The 13,306-nt window shown below is 49.7% G+C and overlaps 1 protein-coding gene across 1 annotated transcript in view; it reads right to left on the bottom strand.

Annotated features, from left to right (window-relative positions):
* Positions 1 to 8,217, bottom strand: part of LOC121273558 (rho guanine nucleotide exchange factor 5-like) — a gene marked incomplete at its 3' end in the record, with an annotated part of 110,371 nt that extends 102,154 nt beyond the window's left edge. The window contains exon 1 of the mRNA XM_041180729.1: positions 8,044 to 8,217. The remainder of the gene's footprint in view (positions 1 to 8,043) is intronic.
* Between the last annotated feature and the right edge of the window lie 5,089 nt (positions 8,218 to 13,306).

Raw genomic sequence — 13,306 nt, 5'->3', positions numbered from 1 at the left:
CCCATCAAACACTCCCAGGACAGGTACAGCACGGGGTTAGATACAGAGTAAAGCTCCCTCTACACTGTCCCCATCAAACACTCCCAGGACAGGTACAGGAGGGGGTTAGATACAGAGTAAATCTCCCTCTACACTGTCCTCATCAAACACTCCCAGGACAGGTACAGCACGGGGTTAGATACCGAGTAAATCTCCCTCTACACCGTCCCAATCAAACACTCCCAGGGCGGGTAAAGCACGGGGTTAGATACAGAGTTAAGCTTCCTCTACACTGTTCCCATCAAACACTCCCAGGACAGGTACAGCACGGGGTTAGATACAGAGTAAATCTCCCTCTACACCGTCCCCATCAAACACTCCCAGGACAGGTACAGCACGGGGTTAGATACAGAGTAAACATCCCTCTACACTTTCCCCATCAAACACTCCCAGGACAGGTACAGCACGGGGTTAGATACAGCGTAAATCTCCCTCTACACTGTCCCCATGAAACACTCCCAGGACAGGTACAGCACGGGGTTAGATACAGTGTAAATATCCCTCTACACTGTCACCATCAAACACTCCCAGGATAAGAACAGAACTGGGTTAGATACAGAGTAAATCACCCTCTACACCGTCCCAATCAAACACTCCCAGGACAGGTACAGCACGGGGTTAGGTACAGAGTAAATCTCCCGCTTCACAGGCCCCATCAAACACTCCCTTCACATGTACAGCACGGGGTTATATAAAGAGTAATTCTCCCTCTACACCGTCCCCATCAAACACTCCCAGGACAGGGACAGCACGGGGTTAGATATAGAGTAAAACACTCTCTACACTGTCCCCATCAAACAATCGCAGGACAGGTACAGCACGGGGTTAGATACAGAGTAAATCTCCCTCTACACCGTCCCCATCAAACACTCCCAGGACAGGTACAGCACGGGGTTAGATACAGAGTAAATCTCCCTCTACACTGTCCCATCAAACACTCCCAGGACAGGTACAGCACGGGGTTAGATACAGAGTAAATCTCCCTCTACACCGTCCCCATCAAACACTCCCAGGACAGGTACAGCACGGGTTTAGATACAGAGTATAGCTCCCTCTACACTGTCCCCATCAAACACTCCCAGGACAGGTACAGCACGGGGTTAGATACAGAGTAAAGCTACCTCTACACCGTCCCCATCAAACACTCCCAGGACAGATACAGCACGGGGTTAGATATAGAGTAAATCTCCCTCTACACTGTCACCATCAAACACTCCCAGGACAGGTACAGCACGGTGTTAGATCCAGAGTAAATCTCTCTCTACACCGTCCCCATCAAACACTCCCAGGACAGGTACAGCACGGGGTTAGATACAGAGTAAATCTCCCTCTACACTGTCCCCATCAAACACTCCCAGGACAGGTACAGCACGGGTTTAGATACAGAGTAAATCTCCCTCTACACTGTCCCCATCAAACACTCCCAGGACAGGTACAGCACGGGGTTAGATACAGATAAAGCTCCCTCTGCACTGTCCCCATCAAACACTCCCAGGACAGGTACAGCACGGCGTTAGATACAGAGTAAAGCTACCTCTACACTGTCCCCATCAAAAACTCCCAGGACAGGTACAGCACGGGTTAGATACTGGGAAAATCTCCCTCTACACTGTCCCCATCAAACACTCCCAGGACAGGTACAGCACGGGGTTAGATACAGAGTAAATCTCCCTCTACACCGTCCCCATCAAACACTCCCAGGACAGGTACAGCACGGCGTTAGATACAGAGTAAATCTCCCTCTACACCGTCCCCATCAAACACTCCCAGGACAGGTACAGCACGGGGTTAGATACAGAGTAAATCTCCCTCTACACTGTCCCCATCAAACACTCCCAGGACAGGTACAGCACGGGGTTAGATACAGAGTAAATCTCCCTGTACACTGTCCCCATCAAACACTCCCAGGACAGGTACAGCATGGGGTTAGATACAGAGTAAATCTCCCTCTACACCGTCCCCATCAAACACTCCCAGGACAGGTACAGCACGGGGTTAGATACAGAGTAAATCTCCCTCTACACTGTCCCCATCAAACACTCCCAGGACAGGTACAGCACGGGGTTAGATACAGAGTTAATATCCCTCTACACAGTCACCATCAAACACTCCCAGGACAGGGACAGCACGGGGTTAGATATAGAGTAAAACACTCTCTACACTGTCCCCATCAAACAATCGCAGGACAGGTACAGCACGGGGTTAGATACAGAGTAAAACTCCCTCTACACCGTCCCCATCAAACACTCCCAGGACAGGTACAGCACGGGGTTAGATACAGAGTAAATCTCCCTCTACACTGTCCCATCAAACACTCCCAGGACAGGTACAGCACGGGGTTAGATACAGAGTAAATCTCCCTCTACACCGTCCCCATCAAACACTCCCAGGACAGGTACAGCACGGGTTTAGATACAGAGTATAGCTCCCTCTACACTGTCCCCATCAAACACTCCCAGGACAGGTACAGCACGGGGTGAGATACAGAGTAAAGCTACCTCTACACCGTCCCCATCAAACACTCCCAGGACAGGTACAGCACGGTGTTAGATACAGAGTAAATCTCTCTCTACACTGTCACCATCAAACACTCCCAGGACAGGTACAGCACGGGGTTAGATACAGAGTAAATCTCCCTCTACACTGTCCCCATCAAACACTCCCAGGACAGGTACAGCACGGGGTTAGATACAGAGTAAATCTCCCTCTACACTGTCCCCATCAAACACTCCCAGGATAGGTACAGCACGGGGTAAGATACAGAGTAAAGCTACCTCTACACTTTCCCCATCAAACACTCCCAGGACAGGTACAGCACGGGGTTAGGTACAGAGTAAATCTCCCTCTACACTGTCCCCATCAAACACTCCCAGGATAGGTACAGCACGGGGTAAGATACAGAGTAAAGCTACCTCTACACTGTCCCCATCAAACACTCCCAGGACAGGTACAGCATGGGGTTGGATACAGCGTAAATCTCCCTCTACACTGTCCCCATCAAACACTCCCAGGACAGGTAAATCACCTGGTAAGTTTCGGAGTAATTCTCCCTCGACACCGTCCCCATCAAACAGTCCCAGGACAGGTACAGCACGGGGTTAGATACAGAGTAAACCTCCCACTAAACAGGCCCCATCAAACACTTCCTGGACAGGTAGAGCACGTGGTTAGACACAGAGTAAATCTCCCTCTACACTGTCCACATCAAACACTCCCAGGACAGGTACAGCACAGGGTTAGATACAGAGTAAATCTCCCTCTACACCGTCCCCATCAAACACTCCCAGGACAGGTACAGCACAGGGTTAGATACAGAGTAAATCTCCCTCTACACTGTCCCCAACAAACACTCCCAGGACAGGTACAGCACGGGGTTAGATACAGAGTAAATATCCCTCTACACTGACACCATCAAAAACTCCCAGGACAGGTACAGAACGGGGATAGATACTGAGTAAATCTCCCTCTACACTGTCCCCATCAAACACTCCCAGGACAGGTACAGCATGGGGTTAGATACACAGTAAATCTCCCTCTACACTGTCCCCATCAAACACTCCCAGGACAGGTAGAGCACGGGTTTAGATAGAGAGTAAATCTCCCTCTGCACTGTCCCCATCAAACACTCCCAGGACAGGTACAGCATGGGGTTAGATACAGAGTAAATCTCCCACTACACCGTCCCCATCAAACACTCCCAGGACAGGTACAGCATGGGGCTAGATACAGAAAAGAGCTCCCTCTACACAGTCAGCATCGAACTCAAACAGGACAGGTACAGCACGGGGTTAGATACAGAGTAAATCTCCCTCTACACTGTCCCCATCAAACACTCCCAGGACAGGTACAGCACTGGGTTAGATACAGAGAAAATCTCCCTCTACACTGTCCTCATCAGACACTCCCAGGACAGGTAAATCACCTGGTAAGTTTCGGAGTAATTCTCCCTCGACATCGTCCCCATCAAACACTCCCAGGACAGGTACAGCACGGGGTTAGATACAGAGTAAACCTCCCACTAAACAGGCCCCATCAAACAATCCCTGGACAGGTAGAGCACTTGGTTAGATACAGAGTAAATCTGCCTCTACACTGTCCCCAACAAACAATCCAAGGACAGGTACAGCACGGGGTAAGATACAGACTAAATCTCCCTCTTCAATGTCCCCAAAAAACAATCCCAGGACAGGTACAGCACGGTGTTAGATACAGAGTAAAGCTACATCGACACGGTCCCCATCAAACACTCCCAGGAGATATACAACACGGGGTTACATACAGAGTAAATCTCCCTCTACACTGTCCCCATCAAACACTCCCAGCACAGGTAAATCACCGGGTAAGTTTCAGAGTAAATCTCCATCGACACCGTCCCCATCAAACACTCCCAGGACAGGTACAGCACGAGGTAAGTTTCAGAGTAAATCTCCCTCTACACTGTCCCCATCAAACACTGCCAGGACAGGTACAGCACGGGGTTAGATACAGAGTAAATCTCCATCTACACTGTCCCCATCAAACGCTCCCAGGATAGGTACAGCAGCGGTTTAGATACAGAGTAAATCTCCCTCTACACAGTCCCCATCAAACACTCCCAGGACAGGTACAGCACGGGGTTAGATACAGAGTAAATCTCCCTCTACACTGTCCCCATCAAACACTCCCAGGACAGGTACAGCACGGGGTTAGATACAGAGTAAACCTCCCACTAAACAGGCCCCATCAAACAATCCCTGGACAGGTAGAGCACTTGGTTAGATACAGAGTAAATCTGCCTCTACACTGTCCCCAACAAACAATCCAAGGACAGGTACAGCACGGGGTAAGATACAGACTAAATCTCCCTCTTCAATGTCCCCAAAAAACAATCCCAGGACAGGTACAGCACGGTGTTAGATACAGAGTAAAGCTACATCGACACGGTCCCCATCAAACACTCCCAGGAGATATACAACACGGGGTTACATACAGAGTAAATCTCCCTCTACACTGTCCCCATCAAACACTCCCAGCACAGGTAAATCACCGGGTAAGTTTCAGAGTAAATCTCCATCGACACCGTCCCCATCAAACACTCCCAGGACAGGTACAGCACGAGGTAAGTTTCAGAGTAAATCTCCCTCTACACTGTCCCCATCAAACACTGCCAGGACAGGTACAGCACGGGGTTAGATACAGAGTAAATCTCCATCTACACTGTCCCCATCAAACGCTCCCAGGATAGGTACAGCAGCGGTTTAGATACAGAGTAAATCTCCCTCTACACAGTCCCCATCAAACACTCCCAGGACAGGTACAGCACGGGGTTAGATACAGAGTAAATCTCCCTCTACACTGTCCCCATCAAACACTCCCAGGACAGGTACAGCACGGGGTTAGATACAGAGTAAATCTCCCTCTACACTGTCCCCATCAAACACTCCCAGGACAGGTACAGCACGGGGTTAGATACAGAGTAAATCACCCTCTACACTGTCCCCATCAAACACTCCCAGGACAGGTACAGCATGGGGTTAGATACAGGGTAAACTCCCTCTACACTGTCAGCATCAAACTCACCCAGGACAGGTACAGCACGGGGTTAGATACAGAGTAAATCTCCCTCTACACCGTCCCCAGCAAACACTCCCAGCACAGGTACAGCACGGGGTTAGATACAGAGTAAATCTCCCTCTACACCGTCCCCATCGAACACTCCCAGGGCAGGTAAATCACCTGGTAATTTTCGGAATAATTCTCCATCGACACCGTCCCCATCAAACACTCCCAGGACAGGTACAGCACGGGGTTAGATACAGAGTAAATCTGCCTCTACACCGTCCCCATCAAACACTCCCAGGACAGGTACAGCACAGGGTTATATACAGAGTAAATCTCCCTCTACACTGTCCCCATCAAACACTCCCAGGACAGGTACAGCACGGGGTTAGGTACAGACTAAATCTCCCTCTACACTGTCCCTATCAAACACTCCCAGCACAGTTAGAGCAAGGGGTTAGATACAGAGTAAATCTCCCTCTACACTGTCCCCATCAAACACTCCCAGGACAGGTACAGCACGGGGTTAGATACAGAGTAAATCTCCCTCTACACTGTCCCCATCAAACACCCACAGAAATGCTATAGCACAGGGTTAGATACAGAGTAAATCTCCCTCTACACTGTCCCCATCAAACACTCCCAGGACAGGTAAAGCACAGGATTAGACACACAGTAAATCTCCCTCTACACTGTCCCCATCAAACACTCCCAGGACAGGTACAGCACGGGGTTAGGTACAGACTAAATCTCCCTCTACACTGTCCCTATCAAACACTCCCAGCATAGTTAGAGCAAGGGGTTAGATACAGAGTAAATCTCCCTCTACACCGTCCCCATCAAACACCCCCAGGACTGGTAAAGCACAGGCTTAGATACAGAGTAAATCTCCCTCTACACTGTCCCCATCAAACACTCCACGGACAGTTATAGCACGTGGTTAGATACAGAGTAAATCTTACTCTATCCTGTCCCCATCAAACACTCCCAGGACAGGTACAGCACGGGGTTAGATACAGAGTAAATCTCCCTCTACACTGTCCCCATCAAAAACTCCCAGGACAGGTACAGCACGGGGTTAGATACAGAGTAAATCTCCCTCTACACTGTCCCCATCAAACACTCCCAGGACAGGTACAGCACGGGGTTAGATACAGAGTAAATCTCCCTCTACACCGTCCCCATCAAACACTCCCATGACATGTACAGCACGAGGTTATATAAAGAGTAAATCTCCCTCTACACCATTCCCATCAAACACTCCAGGGACAGTTATAGCACGTGGTTAGATATAGAGTAAATCTTACTCTATCCTGTCCCCATCAAACACTCCCAGGACAGGTACAGCACGGGGTTAGATACAGAGTAAATCTCCCTCTACACTGTCCCCATCAAAAACTCCCAGGACAGGTACAGCACGGGGTTAGATACAGAGTAAATCTCCCTCTACACTGTCCCCATCAAACACTCCCAGGACAGGTACAGCACGGGTTTAGATATAGATTAAATCTCCCTCAACACCGTCCCCATCAAACACGCCCAGGACAGGTACAGCACGGGGTTAGATACAGAGTAAATCTCCCTCTACACCGTCCCCATCAAATACTCCCAGGACAGGTACAGCACGGGGTTAGATACAGAGTAAATCTCCCTCTACACTGTCCCCATCAAACACTCCCAGGACAGGTACAGCACGGGGTTAGATACAGAGTAAATCTCCCTCTACACTGTCCCCATCAAACACTCCCAGGACAGGTACAGCACGGGGTTAGATACAGAGTTAATCTCCCTCTACACTGTCCCCATCAAACACTCCCAGGACAGGTACAGCACGGGGTTAGATATAGATTAAATCTCCCTCTACACCGTCCCCATCAAACACGCCCAGGACAGGTACAGCAAGGGGTTAGATACAGAGTAAAGCTCCCTGTACACTGTTACGTCTGTTCCTTACACAGATATCTGGAGATAAGCCTGACTGATTTACCCCTCCCTCCCCAACACCTCCCCTAACCGAGCCAGGGATGGGGAGCAGGAACCTGGGCTGATTCACACACCTCCCTAACCCAGGGGTCAGTGGACAGGGACATGGAGCTGGATCTGGGGCTGGTACACTTGCTCCCGCCTGTTTAACGCTCTGGCATTTCCAGCCTGTCTGAGAGACTGTACTTTGTTTGAAAGTTACTCGAAGGTGTCCAAAGTTCCTGTGCCCCTCCCTATCTGTCAACTTGCTGGGCCCACACCTTCGGACAGCTACAGACTCCAGCGCTGCACACAGAGCTGGGGCTGTGTCTGTCCAGGGATTCGAGAGCCTTCGTCCGCTGCTCTCTCTTTCCCCTTACACTGAGCTCCCCCCCACCCCACCCCTGCTGCGCTCTCCCCTCCCTTTCCCTTGATCGCCCCACCTCCCCCACCTCCCCACCCCCCTCCCCACCTTCGCTCCCACCTCAATCCTCCCAAACTCACCTTTCCAGTTTAACCACTAGTCAGCAATCCCTTCCCCCCACTCACACTCCCACCGTCCCACCCGGGGCTGGTGTGTTCTCTCCGAGGCGTCTAGACGTCTGCAGAGCGACTGGCGCAGACAGCTGGGCAAGGAGCTACGCCTTCGTTGTCCCTGCTTTGGCAGCGAGAGCTCGCTCCCCACACACACCAACCCCACTCCCCACCCACCCCCCCACACTTACTGGGACACAGGCGTCTGGGGCCCTGCGGTGTGGGTGGTGTGGTTGGTTGTGGGGGGGGTTGAGGGGTGCTTGAGGGTGGGTTTGTTGGCACCCGCACACCGGGAGGGAGGGAGCTACCTGCTGCTAGGCTCGGAGGGGAAGGTGTGTCTGTCTCAGACACCTCTCAGGAATGTCCGGTCGTCACGTAACTGGGAGGGGAGGGACTGAGAGACAGGAACAGGCGCAGAGAGTGAGAGAGAGAGAGAGAGAGAGAGACAGAGTGAGGCAGAGAGAGAGAGAGACAGAGAGAGACAGAGAGAAAAACAGGGACAGGGAGAGAGAGAAAGACACTGAGAGACTGAGAGAGAGAGACAGAGTGAGGCATAGAGAGGGAGAGACAGAGAGAGAGATAGAGAAACAGGGACAGGGAGAGAGAGAGAGAGAGAGACAGAGTGAGGCAGAGAGAGAGAGACAGAGAGAGAGAGAGACAGACAGAGAGAAAGAGGGAGAGAGAGAGAGAGAGACAGAGCGAGAGAGAGAGAGACCCATACACTGAGAGAGAGGGAGAGAAAGAGATTGACAGTCAGGAAAAGTGAGAGTATTTGGGATGAGAAGGGGTTTATAGAGGGTATTAGGAACTGACTGGGGATTAAGAGGGGGTTATAGAGGGTATTAGGGAATGAGTGGGAATTGAGAGGGGATTATAGAGGGTATTAGGGAGTGAGCGGAGATTGAGAGGGGGTTTATAGAGGGTATTAGGGACTGAGTGGGGATTTAGAGGGTATTAGGAAGTGAGTGGGGATTGAGAGGGGTTTTATAGAGGATATTAGGGACTGAGTGGAGATTTACAGGGTATTAGGGAGTGAGTGGTGATTGAGAGGGGTTTTATAGAGGGTATTAGGCACTGAGTGGTGATTGAGAGGGGTTTTATAGAGTGTATTAGGGAGTGAGTGGGGATTGAGATGGGGTTTATAGAGGGTATTAGGGACTGAGTGGAGATTGAGAGGGGGTTTATAGGGGGTATTAGGGTCTGAGAGTGGGGATTGAGAGGGGTTTTCTCGAGAGTATTAGGGAATGAGTGGGGATTGAGAGAGGGGCTTATAGAGGGTATTAGGGAGAAAGTGGAGAATGAGAGGGGTTTTATAGAGGGTATTAGGGACTGAGTGGGGATTTACAGGGTATTAGGGAGTGAGTGGCGAATGAGAGGGGGTTTATAGAGGGTATTAGGGAGTGAGTGGGGATTGAGAGGGGGTTTATAGAGGGTATTAGGGACTGAGTAGAGATAGAGAGGGGGATTATAGAGGGTATTAGGGACTGAGTAGAGATAGAGAGGGTGGTTTATAGAGGGTGTTAGGGAGTGAGGGGGCTTGAGAGGGGGTTCATAAAGGGTATTAGAGACTGAGTGGGGATTTAGAGGGTATTAGGAAGTGAGTGTGATTGAGAGGGGGTTTATAGAGGGTATTACAGAGTGAGTGGGGATTGAGAGGGGGGTTTATAGAGGGTATTAGGAACTGACTGGGGATTAAGAGGGGGTTATAGAGGGTATTAGGGAGTGAGTGGGAATTGAGAGGTTGTTATAGAGGGTATTAGGGAGTTAATAGGGATTGAGAGGGGATTATAGAGGGTATTAGGGATGGAGTGGGGATTTAGAGGAGGTTTATAGAGGGTATTAGGCACTGACTGGGGATTGACAGGTGGTTTATAGAGGGTAATAGGGACTGACTGGGGATTGAGATGGGGTTTATAGAGGGTATTCGGGAGTGAGTGGAGATTGAGAGGGGGTTTATAGGGGGTATTAGCGTCTGACAGTGGGGTATATAGGGGGTATTAGGGTCTGGCAGTGGGGTTTATAGGGGGTATTAGGGTCTGAAAGTGGGGTTTATAGGGGGTATTAGGGTCTGAGAGTGGGGTTTATAGGGGGTATTAGGGAATGACAGTGGGGTTTATAGTGGGTATTAGGGAACGACAGTGGGGTTTATAATGGGTATTAGGGAATGACAGTGGGGTTTATAGCGGGTATTAATGCCTGACAGTGGGGTTATAGGGGGTATTAGGGTCTGCCAGTGGGGTTATAGGGGGTATTAGGGAATGACAGTGGGGTTTATATGGGGTATTAGGGTCTGACAGTGGGGTTTATAGGGGGTATTAGGGTCTGACAGTGGGGTTTATAGGGGGGATTAGGGTCTGACAGTGGGGTTTATAGTGGGTATTAGGGTCTGACAGTGGGGTTTATAGAGGGTATTAGGGAATGACAGTGGGGTTTATAGGGGGTATTAGGGTCTGACAGTGGGGTTAATAGGGTGTATTAGGGTCTGACAGTGGTGTATATAAGGGGTATTAGGGTCTGATAGTGGGGTTAATGGGGGTATTAGGGTCTGACAGTGAGATTTATATGGGGTATTAGGGAATGACTTTGGAGTTTATGCCGGGTATTAGGGTCTGACAGTGGGATTTATAAGGGGTATTAGGGAATGACAGTGGGGTTTATAGGGAGTATTAGGGCCTGACAGTGGGGTTTATAGGGGTATTAGGGTCTGACAGTGGGGTTTATAGGGGGTATTAGGGCCTGACAGTGGGGTTTATAGGGGTATTAGGGTCTGACAGTGGGGTTTATAGGGGTATTAGGGTCTGACAGTGGGGTTTATAGGGGGTATTAGGGTCTGACAGTGGGGGTTATAGGGGGTATTAGGGTCTGACAGTGGGGTTTATAGGGGGTATTAGGGTCTGACAGTGGGGTTTATAGGGGTATTAGGGTCTGACAGTGGGGTTTATAGTGGGTATTAGGGTCTGACAGTGGGGGTTATAGGGGGTATTAGGGTCTGACAGTGGGGTTTATAGGGGGTATTAGGGTCTGACAGTGGGGTTTATAGAGGGTATTTGGGTCTGACAGGGTGGTTTATATGGGGTATTAGGGAATGACAGTGGGGTTTATAGCGGGTATTATGGTCTGACAGTGGGGTTTATAAGGGTTTTAGGTACTGACAGTGGGGTTTATGGGGGGTATCAGGGTCTGACAGTGGGGTTTAAAGGGGGCCTTATGGTCTGACAGTGGGGTTTAATGGGGGTATTAGTGTCTGACAGTGGGGTTTTTTTAAGGGGAATTCGGGTCTGGCAGTGGGGTTTATAGGGGGTATTAGGGTCTGACAGTGGGGTTTATAGGGGGTATTAGGGTCTGACAGGGTGGTTTATATGGGGTATTAGGGAATGACAGTGGGGTTTATAGCGGGTATTATGGTCTGACAGTGGGGTTTATAAGGGTTTTAGGTACTGACAGTGGGGTTTATGGGGGGTATCAGGGTCTGACAGTGGGGTTTAAAGGGGGCCTTATGGTCTGACAGTGGGGTTTAATGGGGGTATTAGTGTCTGACAGTGGGGTTTTTTTAAGGGGAATTCGGGTCTGGCAGTGGGGTTTATAGGGGGTATTAGTGTCTGACTGGGGTTTATGGGGGTATTATGGTCTGACAGTGGGGTTTATATCTGGCATTAGGATCTGGCTGTGGGTTTTATGGGAGGTATTAGAGTCTGACAGTGGGGTTTATAGGGGTATTTGTGTCTGACAGTGGGCTTTATAGGGGGTATAAGGGTCTGACAGTGGGGTTTATAAGGTGTATTAGGGTCTGCCAGTGGGTTTTATTGGGGGTATTAGGGTCCGACAGTGGGGTTTATAGGGGGTATAAGGGTCTGACAGTGGGGTTTATAGGGGGTATAAGAGTCTGACAGTGGGGTTTATAGGGGGTATTAGGGTCTGACAGTGTGGTTTATAGGCGATATTAGGGTCTGACCATGGGGTTTATAGGGGGTATTAGGGTCTGACAGTGGGGTTTATCAGGGGTATTAGGGTCTGACAGTGGGATTTATAGTGGGTATTAGGAACTGACAGTGGGTTTATAGGGGGTATTAGACTCTGGTAGTGGGGTTTATAGGGGGTACTAGTTTCTAACAGTGGGTTTTATAAGGGGTATTAGGGCCTGACCGTGGGGTTTATAGAGATATTAGGGTCCGACAGTGGGGTTTATAAGGGGTATTAGGGTCTGGCAGTGGGGTTTATAGGGGGTATTAGTGTCTGACAGTGGGGTTTATAATGGGGTAATAGGGTCTGACAGTGGGGTTTATAGCGGTATTAGGGTCTGACAGTTGCAATTACAGGGGATATTAGGGTCTGACAGTGGGGTTTATAAGGGGTATTAGGGTCTGGCAGTGGGGTTTATAGAGGGTATTAGGGTCAGACAGTTGGGTTTATAGGTGTATTAGTGTCTGACAGTGGGGTTTATAGGGGCTATTATTGTCTGACAGTGGGGTTTATGGGGTTATTAGAGACTGACAGTGGGGTTTATAGTAGTATTAGTGTCTGACAGTGGGGTTTATAAGGGGTATTAGGGACAGACAGTGGGGTTCATGGGGGCAATAATGTCTGACAGTGGGGTTTATAGGCGGTATTAGTGTCTGACAGTGGAGTTTATAGTGGATTTAATGTCTGACAGTGGGGTTTATAAGGGGTATTAGGGTCAGACAGTGGGGTTTATAGGGGTATTAGGGTCTGACAGTTGCATTTACAGGGGGTATTAGGGTCTGACAGTTGGGTTTATTGGTGCTACTATGGTCTGGCAGTGGGGTTTATGGGGGTATTAGAGACTGACAGTGGGTTTTATGGGGGTATTAGTGTCTGACAGTGGGGTTTATAGTGGTATTAGTGTTTGACAGTGGGGTTTATAGGGGGTATTAGGGTCTGACAGTGGGGTTTATCAGGGGTATTAGTGACTGACAGTGGGCTTTATAGGGGGTATTAGGGTCTGACAATGGGGTTTATAGGTGGCATTAGGGTCTGGCAGTGGGGTTTATAGGGGGTATTAGGGTCTGACACTGAGGTTTATAGGGGGTATTAGAGTCTGACACTGAGGTTTATATGGGGAATTAGGGTCTGAAAGTGGGGTTTATCGGGGTATTAAGGTCTGACAGTGGGGTTTATAGGATCCATTAGGGTCTGGAAGTGGGGTTTATAGGGGGTATTAGGGTCTGACAGTGTGGTTTATAGGCGATATTAGGGTCTGACCATGGGGTTTATA

Source organism: Carcharodon carcharias (assembly GCF_017639515.1).
Source record: "Carcharodon carcharias isolate sCarCar2 chromosome 24 unlocalized genomic scaffold, sCarCar2.pri SUPER_24_unloc_8, whole genome shotgun sequence".
In the NCBI taxonomy this organism is placed as follows: Eukaryota; Metazoa; Chordata; class Chondrichthyes; order Lamniformes; family Lamnidae; genus Carcharodon; species Carcharodon carcharias.
The sequence above is the reverse complement of the archived record's forward strand: the minus strand, read 5'-3'. Positions and strand labels throughout refer to the sequence as shown.